At 42.3% G+C, this 27056-nt stretch overlaps 1 long non-coding RNA gene across 1 annotated transcript in view; it reads left to right on the plus strand.

Annotated features, from left to right (window-relative positions):
- Window positions 1-27056, plus strand: part of LOC146336683 (uncharacterized) — a 45629-nt gene that overhangs the window by 14465 nt on the left and 4108 nt on the right. The window contains exon 2 of the long non-coding RNA XR_014785573.1: window positions 1696-1987. This is a non-coding gene — a long non-coding RNA (uncharacterized LOC146336683). The remainder of the gene's footprint in view (window positions 1-1695; window positions 1988-27056) is intronic.

Below are 27056 nucleotides of genomic sequence, written 5' to 3' on the forward strand. Positions count from 1 at the left end.
ACTGGTCTGTAGTTCCCAGGTTCCTCCTTTTTACCCTTTTTGAAGATAGGGACAACATTAGCCCTCCTCCAGTCATCTGGCACTTCTCCCGTCCTTCATGATTTCTCAAAGAGAATAGACAGCAGTTCCAAGAGTTCTTCTGCCAGTTCCTTTATTACTCTAGGGTGCAGTTCATGTGGCCCTGGAGATTTGAACTCATTCAAAGTCATTAGGTGTTCCTTGACCATATGCCTATTGATCTCAAGCTGCAATCCTGCCCCTTCAGCCTGTACTTCGCCTTTGCCAGGGGACTCATAGTCCCTCTTTTGGGAGAAGGCTGAGCCAAAGTAGGAATTGAGCACTTCTGCCTTTTCTTTGTCATCTGTTATCATTTTGCCATCCTTATTTAATAGCTGAACCATCATTTATTTCCTCTGTCTTTTACTATGCATGTAGCTGAAGAAAGCCTTTTTGTTCCTTTTAGCATCCCTCGCTAACCTCAGTTCGTTCTCAGCTTTAGCCTTCCTGACGCCACCCCTGCAATTCTGTGCCGCCTGCCTGTACTCTTCCTTTGTTGCTTGGCCTTCTCTCCACTTCGTGTATGTGTCCTTTTTCGTTTTCAGGTCATCTCTTAGCTTTTTGTGAAGCCACATTGGCTTCTTCTGTTGTCTTCCACCTTTTCTTCTTGTTGGGATTGTTTGTAATTGTGCCTTGAGAATTTCCTTTTTTAAAAACTCCCACCCATCTTGGACTCCTTTTCTCGTTAGAGTCGCTTGCCATGGGACCATACTGATCATTGTTCTGAGTTTATTAAAATCAGCTTTCCTAAAATCCAGGGTATGTGTTTGACTACACTCGGCTTTTGCTTCCCTTAGAACCAAGAACTCAAGTACAACATGGTTGCTTTCCCCCAGAGTTCCTGTTAACTGCTACTTTATTTATTCTAATAAGGGGGGAGATCATTGCATTCAAAGGATGAACAAGTACTTCTTCCATAGCAATTACCTGAGGGCAGCTGTGTGCACGCTCAAGAGCTCCCACATCTAAATGAAGTGGGTTCTCATACTCAATTCAAGCTTCTGTTTTCACCATCCTTCTCTTGCTTCCTTTTCTCCCATAAAAAGGACAAGCACCCTGACTTAAGCTCCTGCTTGTCCGATGAACTTAGTATAATACAATTATTACTTGATCCATCTGAATTCTCTTGTTAGGACCAGCTAGCACAAGATACTTTGGAAGTAGGGTAACTTGGGCTATTTCAGTGTTGAGCTACATAATGTCTTGAAGCAATATACATTAATGCAAGTATGCAATTGTTTTTTATTATGAGCACCCTTTAATATTCCTAACTACCATGCATTTGACTATTCCTATTTTGACCATGGTTCTACTGTTGCAGGGGTGGGCAAGTTGTGGCCCTCCAGATATTTTAGCCTATAACTCCCATCAACCCTAGCCAGCAAAGGCAATGGTGACGGATGATAGGAGTTGTAGGCCAAAACACCTAGGGGACCACATGTTTCTCACTCCTGTACAATTAGCTACTAACCATATTCCATAGAAGAGAGTTTCAAAATTCACTTCTTGTTTAATTGATAGAAATCATATTGTGCAAGCAATTATACTACTTTAACAACAAATACAGAAAATGTAAAAAAATACACATTCAATTTATTTCATCATAATTCTGATCCTATTTTTTCTCTTTTTCTTAAGGCAGTGGAGGCTTCAGCTTTTCAGACAGCTCGAGAGACAGTGTGAATTCCTCCTACAGGTGCTATCAATTAATGCCTTCATTAAACACCAAGATCAAAGCCACACACAGATGGAGCATGATGGAATGAAAGGCTGTTGAGCTCCATAATGTCACTCACTAATGCTCACATTTTCTAAAAAAGATTGGCTGGAGGGACAGCAGCTAGACATGGAAGATGAAGAGCGATCTATGAATAGTATGAAAGCTGGGAAATGGAGATACAGAATATTTCCAGTGTTCACTGTTTTTCAGGTCTGTTTCCCTTTTCCTTATGATGTCATCAAAGATGTAAGTAGGGAATGGAGGGAGGTAAAAAAAACACATATGCCTGACATACACTTTATTTTTTTTATTTATTTCTATACTGCCCAGTAGCCGAAGCTCTCTGGGCAGTTCACAAAAATTAAAACCAAAGAGCACACAATAAAACAATATAAGATATATAAAACATTAAAACCACAGTATAACAATACAACCAGAATAAAACCAGAATAAAACCTAGTGGCAATGCAGAGATTTAAAATACAGATTTAAAACAGCAGAGCTAAACGTCTAGAATGCTAAAATGCCTGGAAAAATACAAAGGTCTTCACCTGGCGTCGGAAGGAATACAATGTAGGTGTCAGGTGAACCTCACTAGGGAGCTCACTCCACAGCCGGGGTGCCACAACAGAAAAGGCGCTCCTCCTAGTAGCCACCCGCCTCACTTTCTTTGGCAGGGGCTCACAGAGAAGGGCCGCTGAGGATGATCTTAAGGTCCGGGCAGGCACATATGGGAGGAGGCAATCCTTCAGATAACCTGGTCCCAAGCCATTAAGGGCTTTGAATGTTAATACCAGCACTTTGAATCGGGCCTGGAAATGGACTGGAAGCCATTGCAGCTGGAAAAGTACTGGCATAATATGAGCTCATTGGCCAGTCCCTGTTAACCATTTTGCTGCCCTATTTTGGACCAGCTGAATTTCCGGACTGTTTTCAAAGGCAGCCTTTGAAATAATGCATTGCAGTAAGCCAGACGAGACGTTATCAGAGCATGGATAACTGTAGCTAGGCTATCTCTGTCCAGATAAAGGCGTAGTTGGTATACCAGCCTAAATTATCTTTGTGGTATACCTACTGCAAATTATGCAGTTGAGTTTCTGGCATTTGATAAAAAGTACTCCGTGCCACTGAGTTCACCTGTGCCTCAAGTGACAGTTCTGGATCCAAGAGCACCCCCAAACTACGAACCTGATCCTTTAGAGGTTGTGCAACCCCCTCCAGAACAGGTTGAATATCACCTAGCTGGGCAGACGAACCACCCACTAACAGTACCTCTGTCTTTTTTGGATTGAGTTTCAGTTTATTGGCCCTCATCCAGTCCATTACCATGCTCAGGTACTGATTCAGAACAGCCAGTGCCTTACTTGGGTTTGATGAGAAAGAGAGGTAGAGCTAGGTGTCATCCGCATATTGATGGCACCTCAGCCCACACCTCCGGATAACCTCCCCCAGCAGTTTCATGTAGACATTAAACGGCATGGGGGATAAAATAGAGCCCTGTGGAACCTCATGGCATAATTGCCATGGCACAGAGCAATAATCCCCCAGCACCACCTTCTGGAATCAGCCATCCCAGTAGGAGCGGAACCACTGCAGTGCAGTGCCTCCAACTCCCAACCCAGACAACCTATCCAGAAGGATACCATGGTTGATGGTATCGAAAGCTGCTGAGAGGTCCAGGAGAATCAACAGGGTTGCACTCCCCCTGGCCCTCTCCCGGCAGAGGGCATCCCACAGGGCGACCAAGGCAGTTTCCATTCCAAAACCAGGCCTGAAGCCCGATTGAAATGGATCTAGATAATCTGTTTCATTCAAGAATGCCTGGAGCTGTTCTGCAACACTTCTCAATAACATCTGAACAGCTGTGCATACTTGAACATACTCATCCTGCTGACCAGGTATCTCAGCAGGTCTGTGGGATACATATGGTTAGACCCACAGACTGGGTGATTCCAAAGGTCATATGTTGACTGTTTATTTCCCCAATCTCTAGTGATCAATAGTGATCCATCGTTAGTAGAAGTTTCTTCATTGCAATATACAGATGTTTATCCCAAAGTGCACAAAGTCTATGCTCAATATACTAGGATAGGATCTTTTGTCTTTAGTAGACACTCTGGAGTTAAAAGGTTGATGGGTTTCAGTCCTTAAGACCAGTCCATTGAGAACCTACTTTTCTTGCTCCAGTATTAAGAACCAAAGTACATGTTACATTCGAACACGTGCTGTTAAATCCTGATGGCTGCTTCTAGCAAAAAGCAGTTTTGTACTGGAGAAGCAGTAAGGGGTGGGTGATGCTCAAATCCTTCCCATGCTGCCACATTTCTGCTGCCCCCGCTGCTGTCACCACTGCACTGTTTTGTCACCTGTGGAATTGCAGGTGCATGTTTTTGAGGATTAGAGGTGTGAGGGTTTTAAGCTTTATTTTCTGCAATGCACTGCAATCCTATACATGTCTACTTAGAAGTGTATTTAGAAGTAAGCTCCATTGGTTTCAGTGGGACTTTTGTTGTTTATTCGTTCAGTCGCTTCCGACTCTTTGTGGCTTCATGGACCAGCCCACGCCAGAGCTTCCTGTCGGCCGTCACCACCCCCAGCTCCCCCAAGGTCGAGTCCGTCACCTCCAGAATATCATTACTTACAGGAAAGACTATGGGATTGCAGCTACAATTGTGTTTTGCAGCTTTCCTTCTAAATTAGTATTTCTTTGTCTATGTTTAGAGCTTTGATGTTTTTTTAAAGAACTTGGAATTCAGACGATTGCATTCATGCTGTTAATGGAGCTTTAGGCTCATTTACAGTTTTGGTATCTAAAGCGTTCTGGGCTACAAAGGCTCCTTTGTAGACATGGGGTGTATCTGTAAGTTTAGGTAGATTCTATCCAGTGCATTTCCTCATGTCTCCACAGTTATCTAATATAAGAACATTCTAGCTGCAGCAATATAACCTGCAGTCAGACCAAGAAATTGAGACTCTGTACAGGTTGGAGTTACTCCTGAAGCAGTCCTTTTGTTACAGTGACTACCAGAATTGGGTGATTAATTGGATCTAGTTATTTATATTTAGGAGGCATTGACTTTATTGCTGTTTTGCTGGCTTTGTTGCTGGTTACTTCTTTTTTTTAACAACATCAAGTACTGTTTCATTTGATCTGATTCCTTAAAGGATAATTGGCAGGGCCTATGAGATAGTCACCTTGATTCTTCCCTAAGCAGTCATTCACACATGCACATACAAGCCACAGACAATATGGCAGCACAAATACAGGCTTCATGGTAAGCACATTCCCTATCACAAAGAGACAGGTTTAGTGTGCTTCCAGATGAGGCTTTTATTGTGCAATTCCACATTCATGGGATTTTACAGCTGGAGGGGATGGGGTCCAGACAAGTTGTAGCCCTCCAATATTTTCTGTCTGCTTCTTCCATTCTTTTTCTTACCAGAAAAAAATCTGTTAAGGAAGAAAAGACAGAATAGCTGTACAATGCCTTTTGATTGTTAGCGATAGGAGCTCTCCATCTGGAAGTACCTTTACTCTCTTACGCAATTCAAGGAGTATATCCCAAAGTATATTTTTCATATGTTCTTGTGACTTGATCTTTTCTCTCTCAAGTATCACTATTCCTTGCCCTACAATGCCAGACGTTGCATCAATATTGGTCACCAGTAAAACCAATCTAGTTGATTGCACAAATATTGCTAAGGGTAGTGGTACTGCTGATATTGGCATTGTCAGTGAAACAACAAGAAATTATTGAAAAGTGTGCAGTATTTAATGGAAACTGTCGCTATTACAATTGCTATTTTATTTATTACACTTTTAAATTCATCCTTACTCCAGTGAACTCAGGGTAGTACACAAGGCCTCCCCCCGCCCCCCAGCACATGCTTGTGACTCAGATTAGGCTGGATGATAGTGATTGACCCATGTCACCAGTACGAGCTTGACAGTGTAAATGTAACATCACACTGACTCACAGCCATGGAAAAATACCTAACCAGGCATATTAAAGACTAAACAACTAAATTATTGCTGATTAAAAACTGTAAGATGTACACTATTACCCATTATTGCTTACAGATTTTATTATATTAAGTGGTATATAAGTATTACTAAAAAATAAATGGGGCAAATTAAGTGTATTGTTTTGCTGCTGCCTCTAAGCAGCAGCCACTGATTTAGAATACTGCTGTTTTTAACCTTTAATACATTTACAGAATTGTTGCAAACTGCCTGTTTGCCAGACTAGGAAATTGCCAATCTAGGTAATAAGCCTTTCCCCCTCCTTGTCCACAGAGCAAGACTGGAGGTGTCTAGGAAGATCCCCAATAGCAGCTGCAGGGATTTGATTTCAGGTTTCAGTGACAAGGGATAGGATTCACAGCAAGCCTTAAAGTGCTGCTCATGGACATATTCAAGTGTCTTTTGAAGGCACTTGTTATGGTTACATTTTCATCACTTTCTTTAATAGTGAATTCAGGTGGTTCAGTACCTATCAGTTCAAAAGTGAAATAATTTCATGATTTCAATGATTTTAGGAAACTAAGCATGCAAAAGTATAGAAGTCTGTAACTTAAAAGAATGTTTTTAAGCCCCCCAAACTGCCTGACAAGAACCTGTGAGCTTACAGAATACTGATGGCAGTGATGCCTACAGACAGAGGCGACATAGGGTCCAAAGAAACCAGACATCAGGCAGACTGTGAGTCTGTTAGTTAGGTCTATATATGACAGCAGTTGAAAGAAAACTGGAAGACAGGGGAAATTGGCTTGTTCAAGCTCCTGACTGCTTATTGTAAGACACCTGGTAGAGGAATTAGAGATGGGGGCATGCATGTGGCTAAAAAACTCCTGCATTATCCAGGGATGATTCGGGAGGGCTATACAGCACAGCATTATGTTGCAGCTCCCATCTGGACCTCATAATAACCAAATACTCTAGTGATCTTGAAGAATATGATCTATACTACAGGGTGGGGGTGGGTGACTGCCCTTCTTGCCTCCCTGAATAGCACCTCTGAGCACTTCAACCATACACATAAACCAAGCTCAGGTCTTATACAAAAATATCAGCCTTCAAATACTCTAGTGGGCACCATTTGAAACTTAAGCAGAGTAAATGCTCTTTTTAGAGAAGGTCAGAAGAGAACAGATAAGTAAGCTCTATGTTATAGGTTGCCTTTAAAAAAAGGAATCAAAGGGAGAAATGTGATAAATGCACTGCAGCACAATCCAGTTTGGATTCTGTATCTTGCAATCTAATTTTAAACAGGGACTTAGTTGCAAATGGGTCCTGCTGGTTTTATTTTTTCCTGAGAAAGCAAGATCTCTTGAATAAATACTATTATAATTTCCACTAACCCAGTGTCTTTCAATAAAACCTTTTAAAATTCCTTTTCATGATATGGCAACCTTGTCTGATGCATAGTATAGATTTTCAGCAAAAGAAAAGAAAAAAGAGCATTACAACAGACCTGTAAGGGTATGGAGCGTTTGCCGTGTTATATTTGTTTGCCTTCTTAATAAAAGGGCTAGAATACTCAGTGAAGGTTTGAGATAATTCTAAAAAAGATGCTTTGAACTCCCTCTATTTTTGTAATCTCCCCACAGATCTGAACAGTTCAGTATTGTTGCTATGGCTCTACCTGTGAAACCATGAAGGGTACAAATTATATTACCTTCATGGCTTCTGTACAGTTTGCATCGTTCATTCAGCTTTTATTATTTTGGTGGCATATTAGTGCATGACTCAAGTGTGATGGCATGAAAGTAAGTTTCCAAAGTATTTGAATTCAGTGGCTTAATTCAGATATCACATCAAGTCATGGTTTGTGCTAGCCATAGTTAAGGACCCAAACCAGTTGTTTGAGCTTTCAAATGTACAACAGGCAAACAGTGGATTAGAGCTGGTTATCTGCTTTCATTTTCAGCCTGCTCAGCGCTTAGCTTCCTAAATTTACACCCATCTTTGTAGTACAGTAGCCAATGGAGGCTCAACAAAAGCCATAACTGATTATTTATTTATAAGCACAGTTCTCTGGGCAGTTTACACGTTAACATAGAATACAAAATGGCAATAAAAACAATAAATCAAGTCAGATAAAAAACAAGATAAAACTAGCAGCAGTACATAATAAATCCGTTTGTCAATGGTTTGTCAAGAGTTTGTGAATTTGGACATAATTGCAATGACAGTTAGCATGAACTGTGGTTTGGCAGGCCCTTGGAAACCATGGTTTGTGAACAGAGATAGGTTCAATATAAACACAACCCATGTAGCCATCGACTGCATTTGCACAGAACTATATGCCAGAATTCTGGAGAATCCTGGTTTTCTGTGAACCCTGGCTTGAACATTTGGCTTGTAGAGGGAGTAAGAAGCCTGGTTTGGCCAACATGCTAAATGTTCAGTTTCTGGTTAGTTTAGTGGTTAGGCTTGTGGGAAAGAATGAAGTGGGAACAAACAGACTGTATCTACTAGCACGCAGTTTGTTCACGATAAGCCAGGATTGTCCGGAATCGTGGCTGGTCTTTCAATGTGAACGTGGTCAATGCTTCCCTGTTGAATGAATAATTGAAGGCAATGTTATTTAGATACGTTCTTTTACTAAAAACAAGAGCCTTCGTTCTCCGATAAGAAAAGTCAGATATCCACTCCGGCAATTTTTTTAGTATTCATTTCATCTGAGTCACTGACAGCAAGACCAAGTCATTCAGAAACAATTCAGAAACTCTATACAATTTAGACCCAAACAAATCAGTTATGACATTGTAAATGTAGACATGGAAAAGAAATTGAATGTGCAAGTAATCCTGCTGAATTCCTCTTGAGGAGGCATTGTGTTAGATAGCTGTCATTGCCATCTGGTTTACTCTGATATATATGTGTTAGGAATATTTCTGAGAGGGCAAAGTATATACATGCATAACTAACCTCAGAAAATATGTCTTATCATTTCTGGTAGATCTTATGATATAGCAGTGGAAAGGCTTGGACATCATGTCTATTGAGCTAGGTAGACGTGGTGTCTGAGAACTGTGTATACTTGCTAGGTCGGCTGTTCCTCAATAGGTGTACTGTGTCTGTCACCAAATAGTGGCTGGTTGACTATTTTCCATCCCTGGCTGAAGCCCTGAATTCTTACCCTGTGTCCCTTCACCCCCTCCCACCTTTAATTAATTGCTTTGCTGCTACAATCAACTTCACCTTGCACTACATTTCCCAACAAAACAAAACCCCAATATGCAAGGAGACTGGATGACACTGGACAGGATTGTCATACACTATAACTCCCCAATGCTCCCAGCAAAACACTAAGCTACTTTGCAGGGTTGACATAACCCCCACTCTCTCAGCTGTAGCCCTGTCCTCTGCAGTATGGGTATAATAATGAAGGACTTCAGCTGCATATTTGCTGGCTAATTTTGTAAATGTCATAATGGCAAGTAGCTGGGTACTCTCACTCATTTTTTAATAAGTGCCATACTGAGATCAGACCAGCAGTATATCAAGCAACACATTATCATCTACAGCAGTGAATCAGATCATTTATAAACTTTAGAAGTAGTGTAAAATGGAAATATCCATCTACCATTGTTAAACATCAACATCTGGTTATCATCTTCAAAAAGCATCTTCAAAAATGGAGGTTGTGCTTTTTTTATCTTCAGAACTAGAAGCTACTAATACACCTGTCCTCCAAGTATTTATGTATCCTTCCTTTAAAGCCATTTGTGCTAGTGGTCATTTCATTTTGTAGCAATGAATTCCATAGGTTCATTATACATTCTGTAAATACTTTATCTAAATCCTGCTTCCCTTTCAGAAGTTTTTAATGCAAGCAAATCCTTCATTGTGTGTACACTCTTCACCCCCACCCCATGTACCAAGAAAAGCCCACCCTTTCCTACTTCCTGTAGTTTCCATGAAAGGTATCCTCTTGGTATTTTCATGAATATATCTCACACTCCCCTTCATGGATCACTGCCTTGTTGTGGCGAAGGGGCTTGCGTAACTCAGTGAAGCCATAAGCTATGCCGTGCAGGGCCACCCAAGACAGACAGGTCATGGTGGAGAGTTCTGACAAAATGTGGTCCACTGGATAAGGAAATGGCAACCCACTCCAGTATTCTTGCCAAGAAAACCCCATGGAACTTATCACAAGGCTAAAAGATATGATGCTGGAAGATGAGACCCTCAGGTCGGAAGGTGTCCAATATACTGGGGAAGAGCAGAGGGAATTTCCAAGTAGCACCAGAAAGAGTGAAGCAGCTGGGCCAAAGCCGAAAGGACACTCAGCTGTGGATGTGTCTGGTGGTGAAAAGAAAGTCCGATGCTGTAAAGAACAATATTGTTTAGGAACCTGGAATGTCAGATCAATGAATCAAGGTAAGCTGGAGGTGGTCAAACATGAGATGGCAAGATTGAACATCGACATCTTGGGAATCAGCGAACTAAAATGGACAAGCATGGGCGAATTTAATTCAGGTGAGCATTATGTCTACTACTGTGGGCAAGAATCCCTTAGAAGAAATGGAGTAGCACTCATAGTCAATAAAAGGGTGGGAAAAGCAGTATTGGGGTACAATCTCAAAAACAATAGAATGATCTCAGTATGAATCCAAGGCAAACCATTCAACATCACAGTAATTCAAGTCTATGCCCCAACCACTGAGGCTGAAGAAGCTGAGGTTGATCAGTTCTATGAAGACCTACAACACCTTGTAGAACTAACACCAAAAAAAGATGTTCTCTTCATCATAGGGGATTGGAATGCTAAAGTAGGAAGTCAAGAAATCACCGGGATAACAGGCAAGCATGGCCTTGGTGTACAAAATGAAGCAGGACAAAGGCTAATAGAGTTTTGCCAAGAGAACACGCTGATCATAGCAAACACTCTTTTCCAACAGCACAAGAGGCGACCCTACACATGGACATCACCAGATGGTCAATATCGAAATCTTATTGATTATGTTCTTTGCAGCCAAAGATGGAGAAGCTCTATACAGTCAGTAAAAACAAGACCTGGAGCTGACTATGGCTCAGATCATGAGCTTATCACAAAACTTCGGCTTAAATTGAAGAACGTAGGGAAAACCACTACCCCGTTCAGGTATGACCTAAATCATATCGCTTATGAATATACAGTGGGGGTGAGGAATAGATTTCAGGGATTAGACCTGATAGACAGAGTGCCTGAGGAACTATGGACGGAGGTCCGTAACATTGTTCAGGAGGCAGCAACTCAATCCATCCCAAAGAAAAAGGAATGCAAGAAAGCAAAGTGGCTGTCTGATGAGGCTTTACAAGTAGCTGAGGAAAGAAGGGAAGCGAAAAGCAAGGGAGAAAGGGGAAGATATACCCAACTGAATGCAGAGTTCCAGAGAATAGCAAGAAGAGACAAGAAGGCCTTCTTAAATGAACAATGCAAAGAAATCGAAGAAAACAACAGAATGGGAAAGACTAGAGATCTCTTCAAGAAAATTGGAGATCTCAAGGCAACGTTTTGTGCAAAGATGGGCATGATAAAGGACAAAGAAGGCAGGGACCTAACAGAAGCAGATGAGATTAAGAAAGGGTGGAAAGAATACACAGAAGAACTATACAGGAAAGATCTGAATGTCCCTGATAGCCATGATAGTGCGGTCACTGAACTTGAGCCGGACATCCTCGAGAGTGAAGTCAAGTGGGCCTGAGGAAGCATTACTAACAACAAAGCTAGCGGAGATGACAGTCTTCCAGCTGAGCTATTTAGATCCTAAAAGATGATGCTGTTAAAGTGCTGCACTCAATATGCCAACAAATTTGGAACACTCAACAATGGCCACAAGACTGGAAAAGGTCAGTTTACATTCCAATTCCAAAGAAGGGCAATGCCAAAGAGTGTTCAAACTACCGTACAATTGCGCTCATTTCACATGCCAGCAAGGTTATGCTCAAAATCCTACAAGCTAGGCTTCAGCAGTATGCGAACCGAGAACTACCGGAAGTACAAGCGGGGTTTCGAAGAGGCAGAGGAACTAGAGATCAAATCGCCAACATTTGCTGGATCATGGAGAAAGCAAGAGAATTCCAGAAAAATGTCTATTTCTGCTTCATTGACTATGCTAAAGCCTTTGATTGTGTGGATCACAACAAACTGTGGCAAATTCTTAGAGATGGGAGTACCAGACCACCTTACCTGTCTCCTGAGAAACCTGTACGAGGGTCAAGAAGCAACAGTAAGAACCAGACATGGAACAACCGATTGGTTCAAAATTGGGAAAGGAGTATGACAAGGCTGTATATTGTCGCCCTGCTTATTTAATTTATATGCAGATTACATCATGAGAAACAGGTTGGATGAATCACAGGTCGGAATTAAGATTGCCGGGAGAATTATCAGCCAGGTTGGAATTAAGATTGCCGGGAGAATTATCAACAACCTCAGATACGCAGATGATGCCACCCTAATGGCAGAAAGCGAAGAGGATCTAAAGAGCCTTTTGTTGAGGGTGAAAGTGGAGAGTGCAAAAGCTGGTTTGAAACTCAACATTAAAAAAGCTAAGATCATGGCATCTGGCCCCATCACTTCCTGGCATATAGAAGGGGAAGAAATGGAAGCAGTGACAGATTTTACTTTCTTGGGCTCCAAGATCACCGCAGACGGTGACTGTAGCCATGAAATTAAAAGACGCTTGCTCCTTGGGAGGAAAGCTATGGCAAACCTAGACAGCATAGTAAGAAGCAGAGACATCACCTTGCTGACAAAGGTTCATATAATCAAAGCTATGGTTTTCCCAGTAGCAACGTATGGCTGTGAGAGCTGGACTATAAGGAAGGCTAAGCGCCGAAGAATTGATGCTTTCAAATTGTGGTGCTGGAGAAGACTCTTACAAGTCCCCTGGACTGCAAGGAGGTCAAATCAGTCCATCCTAAAGGAAATCAACCCTGAGTGCTCATTGGAAGGACAGATACTGAAGCTGAAGCTCAACTATTTTGGCCACCTAATGCGAAGAGAATACTCCCTGGAAAAGACCCTGATGCTGGGAAAGATTGACGGCAAAAGGAGAAGGGGACGGCAGAGGATAAGATGGCTAGATAGCATCACCGATGCAATGAATATGGACTTGAGCACACTCCGGGAGGGAGCGGAGGACAGGAAGGCCTGGCGTGCTATGGTCTATGGGGTCATGAAGAGTCGGACACGACTGAACAACAACCATCTCACAAGGCCTGGGGATGCTGACCTTCCCTGTTGCAAACTAGGGTGCACTTGGTATTGGCTGATATTGCATGTAGGTTGATGTAAGGAGGCCTAGGGACTGGGGCTGGCAATTATGGGTGAATTTGGAACTACTGGAAAAATTAGTCAAGTTCAAGGAAGGATTTTTCCACATATTCCCCACTTTAGGAATAATGAAATGAGACATTGCCGTATTTTGAGCATTTGGATTTCCTTATTTACAATGCCACTGTCATTGTCCTAGTTAACTCCATATTAGATTGTACTACATGACGATTTTTGTGTAGTTACCTAATTCTACTCTGTATTGTCAATAGGTGCAGCATTTACAATTATGAGAGGCTTCATCCCTGATTCCACCTTTTCACAAGATAAACCCTTAACTAGACATGAACAAAAATGTACTTTGAAGCACTATTCACAGGTCAATACAACATTCTATTCCCAACCCTTTCTAAGCCTAGAAGAAATTACCATCACACACCCTTTAGTTAAATGGCCTTGTGAGTCTGCATCCACTGATACAGCAGGTAATTCTCACATGGAGCCGTCAGTTGGATATGAATCAGCTCATATGCAGATCTGAGCCCATGACCACACCTCTTTCAGAAGAGCCAATAAAATGGGGGGAAGAGGTCCCTCAGATAGAGATACAAAATTAGAAAATCAAAGGACCATAGAATTACTTCTTTTGTATAAGCACAAAGAGTACAACAGTCAATGTCAACTGGTAATGATCAGTACATAATTGAGCATGATTGTTCGTATTTTGAATATTCACACCTGATAGGTGCTCCATTATCAGTTGACATTGATTCATGTACTCTTTGTGCTTCTACAATATAAAGGGATGATCCTGTGGATCTGAGGGGCCATAGGATAGTTCGGATTCCCAAATCTAAGGTTGGAAAGAGCTGAGCAGGCTGCCTCTCTGATGTCAGGAATGCAACCTCAGGGAGGGGGAAAAGGGGGTGTTTTAATGGGTGGGGAGGGGAGGAGACTGTAGAGGCCAGGATACAAGCTATAGGCCTCTCCAGCCTCCTTCCCTCCCTCCCTCTCCAAGGTACTTTCGCTAGATGAGCAAAAAAGCCCATCTAACAGAAATGCAGGGCAAGACAACGGGGAGGCGAAGATTGCCACCACCATTCCTCCCACCCTGCATAGGATGACCATAAGCCTCTTGAGTTTGGAGGCATATGATCATTGTAGTAGGATTGCGCCCTAACTGTATTTATGGACCTTTGATTTTGTAATTTTGCACCCCTCTTTCAAGACACCTTTCCTCATGGAAATCGATCCAGTAAGTTGTCTGCCTTCTGATCTGACCATTTATACCAGCCTCCCCTAATCTGGCACCCTCCAGATGTGTTGGACCACAAAGTCCATAATTCCCAGCCAACAAAACCAGTGGTCCAAGACAGCTGGAGGGTGCCAGGTTGGGAGAGGCTGATTTATACAATGTAACAATGATAAAGGTTTTGTTACATCCAGACTTTACCTTTCTTTCCCAAGTGGTTCCTGATGTTCATATCGGTCAAGACCTAGTGCTTCCCTCTTGTTTTCCATCACTTCAACCTGATGGTGACCAAGAACTCTGCACTTCAGATGTCAAAAGAGTTCTATCAGCCTATTTGCATAGAATGTCTCCCTTCAGGCAGGCTCTAGCCTGATTGGCTATCAGGGACCCAAGTAAGGCCTCAACAGTGCTCACACAGGCAATTACCTTGGCTTACCAGTTGGCTGGGCAGCTACTTCCAACTTCCTGAAAAGTCATTCCACCGGTGTGATCCCTTCCTCTGTAGGCAACCAAAATGGAATATCACTTCCAGACCTATACAGGGCAACTATCTGGTCCACATCAGTGACATTTGTGAAGCACTACACGTTGGACACAAGGGAAAAGGCTGATACATCATTTGGCTGGGCTACCTGGTAGGGTTTCTTCACTTGACTGGACCTGCATTCCTCCTCTAGGTAAGTGAGTTTGCTAGTTTCCCATATGTACAATTGCCTAGAGATAATGAAGAAGACAGGCAGGTTGCTTAACTGTAACTGACATTGTCTGAGTGATCATCTGTGTGTACAAACAGGCTATCCTTTCCCACAGCAGGTGTTGTCTTTTCATATACATCTCTGTATGAGCTTGTGTCGCTTTCAAGGAACTGAGGGAAAGAAGTGCTGTTCCCACTGTTGAGTCAGCGATAGTGCATGGGCTAGACCGCACAGGCTACAGCACTATGTAAAGCTATGTAGAAGTTTCCCAAATGCTGCTCTACACAGACACAGATCCCACACGTGTGTCTGCTCAGATGACCACTTGAAGAGTGTTAGTTACAGGTAAGCAACCTGTCTTCTTTATGTCTGTGCAGTCACACATATGGGAAACTAGCAAGCTCCCCTACCTGGAGGAGGATGCAGGCCTAGTTAAGTGAAGACACTCTATAGGTCTTTTTGTCTTCTAGAAGTAGATTACCAATAACTGTACAAGCAGAATACCCAATTTGAATGTTAATCTCAGCAGAGGACATCCTACGTTCCTGAGCTGCACCTAGAGCTGAGCAGAAAGGCCCTCCAATTTCAACACCACATTTACAAGTAGCAAAATTGGAGACTACGTGGGGGCCTTATTGGTTCCAGCAGTACTGCTCTCAGCGGCTGGGGACTGCCACTTCTCTCTGTCTCTCTCTCGTGCGCACGCACCCCCCCCCCACTCCTTTTGGAATGCCATTATGTGATGATGTAGCATCGTTCCAAGGGAAATTGGAGGGGAAGTATAGCATGGGCCCCTGCCCATAGGAGGTGCATTGCTGCTAGGAGAAGCATTGTCTGCCACCATAGAATAGTGAAAACATACAAGTACTTGTATAATACTATTCACGTGTTGTTTGTCCCCTAATCTTAACAAAAAGTCCGGTCACATGGCTCATTTGACTTGTTTGTTCCAAGTAGAGCCTGCACCTTTGCAGCCATTGCTCAGTGCATATGCATTGCACTTGAAAATGAGAAAGTTTGCAGTAGTATGCAAAATTGCAGGCTCTGCTGAAGGGAACAGGATCAGATGGTCTGTGCACTGTGAGCAGGCAGCAACCACCAAAGCTCCACAAATAGGTCTATCATGTGCTCCTGTCTTGATGGCAGATTAAAGAATGGTAGAAAACTACACTTTACAAAATATCACATATGCTACATAATATTGATACAAACCTGAGATTGGCAAACATACAGCCTTTAAGCAGAACTAATCAGAGCTCTCTCACAACAACTCTCTCCTCCCTCCCCCACAGGAATGTATTCTTTAAGATCTAGAGGTCTATAATTAGTTGGTCTCTTCCCGGACCCTTTCAGATAAATTTAGTAAATAGTAGCAACTGGTTTCAACTTACTGGTTGTCACTACAGGGTAAACAATATGGGCAGAGAGGCAACCTAGGGTATGTTACAAGGACTGCCCCAATTTCAGGCACAACCAGGTCCTATGGAGAACCAATCGTGATACACTTTGAGCGTTGTACTTGATAAGATCTCCCTCTTTTATTAAATGCAAGTGCAATGCATATTCATGCTGATGGATAGCAGGCTAGAGACACAAAGCAACAGTGCAGGGGGTATTTTCAGCTTCTGTATTTATTCAGTCTAAGTCTAATATGTGTGCGTGCGTGTGCGTCTCCCCATAAAAGTCATCAAGGTCTTCCCACCTCCCCGACTGCAACTTTGCTTGAGAATCTTTTCAAGCCTACTAGAGGACACTAGAAAAGTTTATTAAAACAAAGATGCAAATTGTTTTCCACACACACATTTGATTTTTGGAACTCACTGCCACTGCTTTTAGGAAGCAGTGTTGTTGGAGATTGGATGAAATGTTCCTCTCTTCTTCTCCAGAACTTTGAAGACAACATGGAAATTGCAGGCTTGTAGCACAGTGATACTCAAGTTGCTCTGCTTGTGGTAGAGGCATACCTGTAGTTTTTGTATCGCAGAAAAGTTTTACCTAAGGTTTTAATGATGCTGGTGGCATTTGGAGGGTCTTAGAGAAATGTCTTTTCTTCAGCTCCTTTTGAAAGAATGGGGGTGGGGAGAGTAAAGCCGACGTTGCCTCCATCTCCATCAGTTAACCACAGATTTATTCCTGTTTGTAAGTGACTCTCAGTTCAGCAGGAAGCATTCTAGGGAAATGCTTACTTTCCAGTTGTTAAGCCATAACTATCAATATTTTCAGAGCTGTGTCCTGGTGAAAACCCCAAACCCCAAACTTCCTGATGATGGCAGCTAAAGCTAAAACTTGAGACAACTTGTAAGATTGGTATATATAGCCCTGTATGTCTGAGTTCACCGCACTTATGGTGACAGCAAAACTAAAATCGTTGATCACAGGTTATGTGGTACCAGGCAAGCAAAGTGCCTGTATTAGGTTAAGTGTATTTGCTGACCCCATGCCCCCAACTTTCCTCTGAAAGGCCTTCAGTATTATGCAGATCAGACAGTATTGGCTAGCACTTCTCCTAGAGCTACAGCACAGGTTTGAGGAGGAGAAGAGGATTGGGTGTAAAGGGCCAGTTTGGGTGAAAGAAATGTGTTTAGGTTTGTTGTTGTTGTTCAGTCGTGTCCGACTCTTCGTGACCCCATGGACCATAGCACGCCAGGCCTTCCTGTATTGGACACCTTCCGACCTGAGGGGCTCATCTTCCGGCGTCATCTCTTTTAGCCTTGTGATACGTTCCATGGGGTTTTCTTGGCAAGAATACTGGAGTGGGTTGCCATTTCCTTCTCCAGTGGACCACATTTTGTCAGAACTCTCTGCCATGACCTGTCCGTCTTGGGTGGCCCTGCAGGGCATAGCTTATGGCTTCACTGAGTTACGCAAGCCCCTTCGCCACAACAAGGCAGTGATCCATGAAGGGGATGAGGTTTAGGTTTGTACCTCCCAGAAAACAAAGAAGTGTTGTCTTCTGCTGTGCTCTGAGAAATGGCACAATGAGGGAAGGGGTGGGGAGGAAACTAGCAGATGATTTTGTGTGTGTGTGGAGAGGAAGGATTGTTCCTTCCTCAGTGCTTAATCTGAAAATCCTAAGGGCCAAACAACATGTGACATTAGTCACACATTTTTAAAAAACATGCTTAAACTGGCCATGTATATTTGGGGATGCGGGGAGCTGTTGTAGAGCCCTGATCTGGAGTGTGCTCCCAATCAGCCTTGGGGCCATGTGCTAGTTTCCTGGCGCACCTCCCACACTGCTACTTGCCCTTGAAGGAGCTGTTAACTGCAAACTGGGGGCAAATTGTAGCCAGGGAGGGGGTGCTTTTCTGCAGGATACTTGTGCAGGCCCCTGATCCAGATCAGGAGCACATTCTGGATTGGGGTCCTGCAGTTGCTTTTTCTTCAAAATACGAAAGGACAGTTTAAGTATGATTTTTGAAATCGTGACTAACATCACATGTAGTTTGGCACTAAGTATGCATTCAGAGGCAACCTGCTCCTGAATACCTTACATTCAGTGTGTGTTTGGAAGCATGAGACACTGCAGTTGTATGAGAAAGGCTCCCTTCACAGACTCAGAAGTACTTTTGCTCTGATTTCAGGACTCTGTTCTGGTATTGAAAACAAAACCCTGGCCTGCTCCAGTAAGATCCTGGTCACATTGGGGGTTTTTTGAGGGGAGTTGCGGCGAAGAGAAAGTAGGCAAGCCTATAAGAAGCGCGGGGGGGGGGTGTTGAAGAGTTGTGGGGGGGGGAACCCTATTTTTGTGCAGAGTTGCTGGATGGAAAGCAGTGGATTGTTTGTAGAGGAGCACAGAATTATATGTTCTGTGATTGTATTTTGCTGGCAGTGAAGGTGGAGTCAGTGCTTAACTACTAGAGGGAGAGTTGCTGGGGCCTTAATCTGTGCAGGACATATGCCAACATTTTGCAAATCTTGTTTCTTAATTCTGTGAGGTAGGTAGAGGGGAAAGTACTCTTCATACACACGGAGGCATGCTCTTATTACTTACCTGCTATTTCTGCTTAAGAATTCTGTCCATAAATTCACTGACTGATGTTGGGCTAGTCAGTCACTTATTAACTAGTCATTTACTAGCTGTATTCCTGGCTATGAAGTGGCACCAGTATCCTACATAGTAAACACGCAGCATAGTCTGGATATATTTACATATATTTGACTTGCCCTGTAGTGTATGGCTTGCCTCCAAACTTTTATCACGTGGAGCCATTTGCTTGCATGTCCTTTTAGTGCCTGCTTTCAACTTGTGGGCATTTGAGTCTGGATTGTGTTGGTCCCACCATTGCCTACTCCACCCCTAGCCCCACCCACTCTTGCACAGGAGTAGTGGTGGAGGATATGTTTGAAATCCCATGGGAGAGTGTGCAGTCCATGCCAGTTAGCGCAGCAGCAGCAGCTATCAACTTTTCATGGTCTTAGAATGCTCTTTGTTCCTTGCTGAGATGCAACTGAAGTATAAGCATGAACTTTTAAGTCTAGGGGGTTCAGGATTTTTCCAGAACTGTAGAGTTTTGTTGTGTTCATGGAAGCTATGTAGGAGTGGGCCTATCCTCTGGTCTATTTACACACAACGGCCTATCCCACTGACAAGAAAATAAACCATGTGTTTCTGGATAGGTTGTTAGTTTGCTTATTTCTGAATAGAATCAGGTGTATCCACATTTATTTAAAAATAACAAAGTAAGCTTTGAAAAATAGAGTAGCTACATGTACGCTGTTTTGAGTTCTTTTAAGGAACAGGAGGATACATATGTGACATTATACAATTGCTAGGAGCTCTTATCTCAGGATTATTATGATAGCGTAGGTCCACACAATTTCATTCTCATCCACAAGCCAAATGCATTTCCCTGGGAAACTCTGAACTCCACTTACCCAAGAAAATAACCATGGTTAAGTATAATTGATTGTTCTGGATTTTATTTTCTCACTTGCCACAGATTCAGGATGACTCTTAGATTAACTGAACAAATATTACAAGGAAGCAATTTTAGGAGTGCGCTCTCAATAACATCTGAGATAAAAATGGTCTTCAGGAGGAAGAGAAGTATATGCCAATTAGCCTTGATATCTTGGGGAATGGCAGTTTGATTTGTTTTGTTTTTCCTGATATACTCTCCATTGGAGAAACATGCTACTAAATAGAAAATTATCTAAAACTTTTTTTCCATGCAGTTTCTTCTTCCCCACCTACACTTTTGTGGGAGACTGAGAGGTGGCAAAGGCAAGGAGAGAGTCGCTTACCAATTAGTGCCCCTGGGGACATTCCCATTTGCCAAAGTGCTGTCACCAGTATTATTAGCATGGAGGGTGACGAAAACTAACAGGGTGGGGAGGGCTGTTAATCCTTCTGCTGATGACAGCGCCTGGCCTTCCTCTGCTGCAGCCCCGCTTGAACACATCACCTGACACTTCCTTTCACTGACTCGACGCTCTATTGCAATTCAGGATACCACAGCCCAACCAAGATGCTGAGATCATAGACCACATATGAGATTGTACCTCCTCAAGCATGCTGCTGCACAGTGGAGTGCATATATTTGTATTGACTGGTGATGTTGGTCACACCCAATGGCAACTTCACTGAAACCAAAAAGACAGCCGGGTTCTTTCTGTTCTTACTGAGAATCCATCACTTCTGTGAGCCAGATATCCCTAAGGCTCAGTTCCTGGCTGGAACCTATAAGTTGCAGGGGACAGAGATTTGAACACAGCCTAGTTTGAGAAGGGAGTATGGCTGTTGCAATGATTGGGAGATAAAGTCAGCGGCTCTCTGCATTAGGGTGACCAGAAGTCATGGTAAAAAAAGGAAGTTCTGTTGTGCACCACAAATGGATTTTAGACATTGCCACAAGTAGAAGTGAACCAAGGAAGTCAGGGAAATTGAGGATGTTTATCCATGGTAATACAAAAATTAACAGAAGGTAAGAAAATTCAAAATATCTGGGTGATTGATCTTTCATTTCTTGATTGATTAAATAATTGATACAATGAATGCCAGTGATTAATTTTTGAATTGGATTACATGTTTTTTCCCATCTCTCTTTATATAGCAATTTTTTAATGTTGCTTTGCTTTCTGAGCTGCTTCAGCTCACACAGTGGCTGCATTTGGATGTCGTGGTAAACTATGGTTTAGTGAACTGTGAATGAGCCTAGCCTCCCCCTGGGTTTGTATGGTTCCCCTCTGTTTTCCTCTGGCGCTGCTCTGGCTGTGAGGAGTTTGGAAACTTCTGCTTTTCATTAATCACAGCTTACTGTATTATCCAAACCTGGCAAACCATGATTAATCTTATGTTAGCATCAAACAAGGCAACTTCAAATGATGGGTTATGAAGTTGACTAATTTAAGATTAACCGCAGTTCTGGGTTATACAATATGGCAAGCTGTGGTTAGTCAAAAGTGGATGTGAAAGCTCCTGAACTACTACTGCCCATGTGGGAAGAGGAGTAGGAAGCACATGGACCCAGGGAGAGGCTAGGCACATTCACATCTTGTTATAGTTTTACATGACATCTGAACACTGTCAACACAAGATTCTGTCAGCTTATTCACATATCATAGCAGGGGTGGGGAACTTCTTTCAGCCCTAGGGCCAAATTCAATTTTGGAAAAGCTCTTGGGGACCACATTCAAGTTGTGGACGGGGCCAAAGGCAAAGGGGGCGGGGAAAAAGGGGTGTGGCCAAAAATACAAAAAAATACCAGTATGTTGTAGCTTAAAGCTCATTCAGTCAAGTCTCTCTGTACTTGTGTTGGAGTCCTGTGGAAAGGATTTATGCTGAGCAGGCACTACTGCTGCCACAGATCCTGTTCACCCATAGCACTTAAATTTTTTGAAAGCAGTCATGCCTTGCTTACTCAGGAAGCAGCTGCTTTTGTTTGGGAAGAGAAGCTTCTCTAAGAGTAAGCAAGGCATAGCTATTAACTATCTGATAGCGAGCACCCCTTCTTCTCCCCTAAGCAGTTTGCCTGGCTCTGTGCATGTTGGAGCAGGGGGAGCTTCATATGTCTCTTTTGGGCTGTCAGCACACTGGTTAGTAATGAGAGGGCATTCAAATTATGATAGGGAGGGTCTAAATGGGTTAAGGAGCACAGAATTTGGAAACTCCCTGATTGTAATCCCAGCTCTGACACTGATTTGCTTTGCCACTTTAGGCAATTCATTTAGTGGATCTGTGCCTTAACCTGTTTTCCTTCAAGAGCTAGGAGGAAATTGGTGTAAAGTGAATGAAATAGTAAGATCTAATGTGGTGCAGTGGCTAAAGCTTTGTGTTCAGATGTAGAAAACCTTGATTCAGTTCATTCACTCACCTATGAAGTTCACTGAGTGGCCTTACACATGTCACTATCTCTCAGCAAAACCTTTCACACAGGACTGTTGTGAAGCTAAAACAGCACTCTGACCTGCTTAGATGAAGAGCAGGATGCAAATGTAACATCTAAACACAGTTTCTTCTGAAAACTACCTTCTGACCTTTGTTCCCACAGGGTTCTCTCCAGTGAGGATTCTGTCCTTTCCATAGTTCAGAGGGCCAGAAAACAGTAATTTTAACTCTGAAAACTAAACCTGTGACCCTAGTAATGTTTAAAGCATTTTTGTGCAAGGACTCTAGCCATCCGGCTAGTACAATTTAGTGATGGTAGGGGCTAAATGCTGTAGTTGTGTTCTGCTCTTTGTGCTGCATGACTGTGTTATTGGGTTCACTCAGCAACACTGTTTAAAAGAACATTTAAATTCAGATGGCTTCAAGCAACCCTCAAGATGGCAGCATGTGCAGACACTATGGCACCAATCCTGCAGGGAGTTCTGCACAGAGAAAACTTCCAAAGGAGTATTTCAGGATTGGAGACTAAACTACGAATAAACGGAGTGTGAATTTAAGAGGGTATGATTAATGTTATTTCTATACACATGCTCCAGTTGTGGGGCTGAGGTCATTCTTTATAAAAACTTCCAACGTGCTCAGTGGAAAAGAGATTCTCAGTTTCCATGCTTATGGTTGGTTTAGTTTTCTGGTTCTTCTGCCCAAGATCTACGGGTTGTTTTTTCTGCTTTGAATTCCAATACTGCAAAAGAAGATCCAGCTCCCTCTCTCTGATCTGTATCATATCTAATACAGCAGAGTAGAAATCCTGTTAGTATGAAGTTAAGCATTGTTTTTCAAGGGAAACAACAATATCCTCCAGAACTCAAAGTTCAGAATTATCTTCTCAGTGACACAGGCTGAAGATGTTCACCAAAAGGGCATCATGGCACAAGAAGAAAAGATGGGATGACTCTCAGCAGCACAGCTGTCTTTACTATGGACCACAGTTCTGATAATAGTTGCAGCTAACAAAGAGACCTAGCGGCCAACAAAACATCATGCTACTGGAAGTACAAGAGCAACCAATCACAATCACAGAAACAAAACAGCAACTGAGAGAGGAAAGTAAAGGAAAAGTTAACAACGAAAGTGTTGTCACAACATATGCCTTGTAGTACACCTCTGACAGCAAAGTCAACTTCCACATTTCTCGAGATTTCTTTTTTGCTTTAAAACAAATTAAAAAGGGAACATTTTACTCACCATACATTTTCATTCTTCTACAAATGCAGAGTATTCTCTGCATCTCAGGTAGTAGCTCTTCCTGGAAGGAAGACAGGTTCAACTTTTGATGTCACTAGTGGGAAGAGTTCCCTGACCAGAACTAGCAGAATAGGAAATACTTTCCTCCATCAGAAACAAACAGGGTAATTTCTTACTCCTTCACGTGAGCAGGAGCAGTACCAAACACGAGCCATTGCCATCATGCCCACACAGCTGCTCTCACCCCCCTGTGAGGCTGGTCACCTCCCTCCCTCTGTGGCTGAGAAGCAGAAAAGGATCCCAGCAGAGATCACCTAGTGTGAGGCCCAGGCAACTGAGATTCAATTCCCACTGTCGTTGGAACAGGAGCAACATCTTCTACAGGAGTCAAGCATGAAATCTTGCTCATGCTACCACATCCTGGCAGGAGACCAAGTTCCCCCAAACCTGAAAAAATCCCTGAAGTCTGCTGGTGAGAACTTTGAGTGAATGGCCTGCCTTGAGTGTTCTCTCCTTGGAAAGGAACATGTAGTCCCTCTGGGTGCCCAAGATGACTTCCAGTTGGTTCTAGCTTTGTACCAGTTGAAGAGCACTTTTTTCTATGTTGATAATGAAGCCAGGTGTCTGATGGTTGCTCACACATCCTCCTAGGCACTTTCTCTGGACAGGGGCCAGATCAGAATATCATCCAGGTAAGGATGCACGGCACTCAAATAAGACAAATAAGAACTAACAGTACTTTTGTTAATTCTCCAGGAGCCAATGTCAACCCAAATGAGGAAGCTTATTACTGAAAGTGCCTCTAGTCATACAGGAACCACAAAAACATCCAGTGATTCAGTTTGATGGGCATGTGGAGGCAGGCCACTGAAAGCTCTATAGAAGGCAAGAAACCCCTGCTGTAGCAATGCTATAATGGACCAAAGAGTTTACATGTGGAAACGCTGCTTGTATTTATGTTTTATTTTGAATTATACACACCGCCCCTTCAGCCATGTTTCTAGGGCAATTTACAAAACCAAACCAAACCAGAATAAATTCTTTAGGAACTTGTGGAATCTTTTTAAATTAAGGATGGCACTCAAATCTCTGTTCTTTTTTGGAACTGTGAAAAGAACTAAGTAGACATTAAAATGCTGCTGCTGGGAAAGGAGAACTGGTTCTATGGGCTGAATATCTATGAGAAGCTGAATGGTTTAGAGAACTCTTTGATGTTTGTGGCTAGTTGCACCTCACAGATTCGATGAAACAATCCATGAAGCTCCGATGGACAGTGCATACTCTTCCCTGACTGTCTCCAGTGCTCAGGCATTTGCTAGAAGGGGGAATTGGTAGCAAGCAGAATTATATTTCTTTGCTCCTCCATGGGATGAAGGCTGGCTTGAGGAAGCAGGTGGGTTCTTTCTTTTGCTGGCATGTTTAGGGGTGTAACTTTTACAGGTTCTCATAGAGCCCAGCACAGGCTACATGGGAATGAAAAAAATCAATATATAGTCCATAAGATGAGAATGATGGGTTAGTAGCTCATATCACTCCTTGTTGGATGCTCATGGGATTGGCGAACAGAAGAAAATACGCGATCTCAAAACAAAGCCAGATGCGGAAAAAAAATATTTTTAAAAGCTAATCCATTAATATACAGTATTTACAAATTAATATATTTCTCACTAATACATACAAATGGGCATCCAATTTGAAACACATCTTAGTTCATGCAGGAATGGGATTCATCACTAATACCATCACCACCAGTGTAGGACAATTCAAATGCTGAAATTGTAGTATCTGCAATAACTGTGTCAATTTAAGATCCTTTAGTAATCCCAAAGACAATAGAGACTATCGCCTTAAAGAATTTTTCAACTTTAATGTGTGTAGAGTTATATATATGCTGTTCAATGTCCATGCTTATTGTTGTACATTGGCATGACCGCTAGGAAAATCAAAATCAGGACAGGGGAACATAAAAGCTACATCAGAACTAGAAAAGTATATGCACCAGTGGTAAAACATTTTATTGAACAACAACATGATGCAGACTCATTACAATTTTGGTGCCTTGAAAAGGTACAAGGTGCAGTATACAACTTAGAAAACAGGAGGCTAGATGGATTTATACCCAAGGACTCAATGAGGATATTGAATGGATGCTTGTTCAGTAAAATACATTTCTTGCCATGGTTATATTTATAAGTTATACAGTTAAGATTAAAAGTTAAATGTAAGTTCCTTCAGAATACAGAGCACTTTCAGCAATAGCAGTTTGGATTCTGATTAACTTCTTTATCAGGTGTGCAACACAGTAAGGCTTGATATATTACAAACCATCTTGGATAAAATATTTTTTTTAAACTAGGGCACTTTTGTTCTAAATACTATTTCTTACAGAGCACTGTTGATAGTGATACACCCCAAAATTGGAGAGCTAGTCTGCACATTAAGAATTGTATAAGTGGCATCTGGATTCAGTCTGGTGAGGTAGATTTTTATGTCTTAGTGAGGAATATATTAATTTGTAAATATTGTATATTAATGGATTAGTTTTTTAAAATATTTGTTTTGATTTAAGACACTGAGGAAGGCCACATAGGCTGAAATGTGTTTGGCTTTGTTTTGAGATTGAGTATTCTGTTCACTAATTCCATGAGCATTCAGCAAGGAGTGATATGAACTACTAAGCCATCATTCTCATCTTATGGGCTATATATTGATTTTTTTCATCCCTGTGTAGCTTGTGCTGGGCTCTATGAGAACCTGTTACACTGTATTGTACCGACTTTGATTTTTGTGTTGTGGTTTTTAAATAATTGGGGAATGCACCCATGGTTTAAATTAATTTTGTGCTTGATATTTTATTACTTTGAAGTTGTGGAGACACTGGCATACCTTTGACTTTTTTGGTTGTTGTATATTGCGTGTCAAGATATGCATACATTTCCTTTTCTTGGTTTGGAGGTGAAGTTTTTACATTCCCTGAGTTTGGAGCTCTGAAATGACTGCTGTTGCGTGGGCTAATGTTCTTCCTTCTTAGCCATATGGAGGGTTGTTTTTTTTCTTAATTCTTCTCAGTTAGGATAGCTTCAAGGGAAGCCCAGTCCACTACATTGGCTGATCTGACAGCTGCTTCACTTACAATTTTCAGCTGCCCCTATGAGAGATGGAAAAAGGCAATCATTGGTTCCCCACACTGACTGGGTCTGTGGGACTACATTGGAGATAATTGCTTATGCCCCAAGTTGAACAGCATCTATGGAAGAATCATCAGCATGGTGGCTGTGGGGGAGATCTTCCTAAGCTCACCCTATATATTCTGGGATTTCTCTGGTTCTGCAGCAGTGAGTTCTTCTTCCCAAAGATAAACTGCTCTGGCAAATAGAGAATTAGTTTTAAGATATGGTTGAAGGCATAGGATGCAGTCATTTTGCTGAAGCTAAGCAAGTCTGGGTCTGATCACTGCCTGGATGGGAGACCATCTGCAAATACCACC

This window comes from Heloderma suspectum, chromosome 12 (genome assembly GCF_057233095.1).
Source record: "Heloderma suspectum isolate Gila_16-S chromosome 12, 16-S_ref, whole genome shotgun sequence".
NCBI classification, from domain to species: domain Eukaryota; kingdom Metazoa; phylum Chordata; class Lepidosauria; order Squamata; family Helodermatidae; genus Heloderma; species Heloderma suspectum.